Here is a 2,485-nt window from a genome sequence, read left to right as displayed (position 1 = left end):
TTTGTTTCTGTGCAGGGTAAAATACTGGATGCTTTATTTTTACACTGCAAATTAGATTGCAGATTGAACACACCACACCCAAATCTAACTCTCTCTGCACATGTTAAATCTGCCTCCCCTGCAGTGCACATGGTTTTGCCCAATTGCTAACAAAAATCCTGCTGCGATCAACTTGGAATAACCCCAGTTATTCCATACTCTGATCAGTCATAAGAATTGAAAAAAATAAATTCTGGTGATGAATGATGAGCAACAAAGAAAAATGCATGCCAGATGGCACTTGAATAAACTGTCCACGGTGATAGACAAGTTTTAGAAAAACAAAACAACAATGTTATCATAATAAATGTTATTTTTTAGCTTCTGTTGTCATATTTTGCAAGCTGAACACTACAATAATCTTGTACAGATGAAGCAAGGATAAAACATTGATTTTTATGACGAGAGGGTTGCTGTAAAACCTTCAACTACAGATGACACTAGAACCCAGAAACCCTGGCTTAAGAGACCAGTCCCTTATCAACTAGGCCACTGGCGCTCAGTGATGCTCTAACTTGAGAATTACAGGTTTTTAATAGTCAATGATTTATTGTTGAGGAAAAAATGAAGCAGTTTTCTGTGTTCTTTGCATTACCAAGTCCAACAAGAAATAATAATAATATAATAATAATTTTATTTATATAGCGCTCTTTCTCCAACAGGACTCAAGGTTTTTTACAGACATCAAAAACAATACACATGATACAGAGGATTTAAGTAATACAGCAATAGATAAGCCACACAGACATAAAAGAAAACTTTAAGCACACAGAAAGCATAATGCAGGATTGGTGTAGGCATTTTGGGTAATAAATTTCAAGGGTTGTGTATTCCACCCTCACAGGTACCAAGTGCAGCAGCCATCTTGGGCGCTCAGCGTAGGATTACCCAGGGTGGAATAGTCTACCCCTAGAAGAGATGACACAAAATGGGGGTGATTTAAGAGTCCTACAGTTTAGAGTAGGGTTCCAACAAAACCACAAGGTCCATGTATTTTTCATCCCATCCACAAGTGTACCATATGGGGCAGCCATGTTGGGCGCACTTTGAAGGTTACACTGTGGGAGGTGAGACATACAAGGGCCAAGTTCATATATGGGAAAACTGATGCTTATGTAGTAGTATGTACCCTGCATGTAGGGCACAATGGAAAGGTGTGCAATCAGTGGAGGTTAAATGTGCTGGTACTATCCAGAGCTGTCAGTATGGATTATCATGCTATATTGCAGAAAATCAATTTAATGCAACAGCTTTACAAACAGTATGTTAATCTTTTCCATTGCTGTTTTGTTGGCTGACTGAAGGAATATATGCAGTGCATTTGAACCAAAGCAGATGTGTGCCAACAACTTAAAATCACAGTCATGGTTGTGTTTTTTTCTTTCTTTCTTCCATCCTATGTAACATCAAATTAAATATACAGGAAGCAGATTACAATCAATGACTGATGATATAGAAAAAAAGAAAAAAACAATAAGCAAAGCTGCTGAAGGTGAGTTTTGAATTCACAACCTCACCATTGTTCAACAGATACTGTCTTATCTGTACCATGTGCTGACCATTTGCACCACTGGAACACTTAGCAGTGCAAATTTGTTGTGGTAGATGTGGATTTTATTCAAAATACTCTGATCAGTGATTAGAATTGAAAAAAAAAATTCTGGTGATGAATGATGAGCAACAAAGAAAAATGCATGCCAGATGGCACTTAAATAAACTGTCCACGGTGATAGAAAAGTTTTAGAAAAACAAAACAACAATGTTATCAAATAAATGTCATTTTTTAGCTTCTGTGGTCATATTTTGCAAGCTAAACACTACAATACTCTTGTACAGATAAAGCAAGGATAAAACATCGATTTTAGTGAAGAGAAGGTTGCTGTAAAACCTTCCTTCGCAGATTGGACTTGAACCCACACCACGTGGCTAAGGAGCCAAGTGCCTTATCCATTAGACCACTGAGGCTTAGTGATGTCCCGAATTGAGACTGATAGGTTTTAATAGTCAATGATTTATTGTTGAGAAAAAAATGAAGCAGTTTTCTGTGTTCTTTGCATTACCAAATCCAGCAAGAAATGTGCTGGTACTATCCAGAGCTGTCAGTATGGATTATCATGCTATATTGAAGAAAATCAATTTGATGCAACTGATTTACAAACAGTATGTTAATCTTTTCCATTGCTGTTTTGTTGGCTGACTGAAGGAACATATGCAGTGCATTTGAACCAAAGCAGATGTGTGCTGACAACTTAAAATCACAGTTATGTTTTTGTTTTTTCTTTCTTTCTTTCTTTCTTTCTTTCTTTCCTCCATCCTATGTAACATCAAATTAAATATTCAGAAAGCAGATTACAATCAATGACTGATGATATAGAGAAAAAGAAAAAAACAATAAGCAAAGCTGCTGAAGGTGAGGTTTGAAATCACAACCTCGGCATTGTTCAAC

Source organism: Pseudophryne corroboree, chromosome 4, assembly GCF_028390025.1.
Source record: "Pseudophryne corroboree isolate aPseCor3 chromosome 4, aPseCor3.hap2, whole genome shotgun sequence".
NCBI lineage: Eukaryota > Metazoa > Chordata > Amphibia > Anura > Myobatrachidae > Pseudophryne > Pseudophryne corroboree.
Note: the sequence above shows the minus strand (reverse complement) of the source record.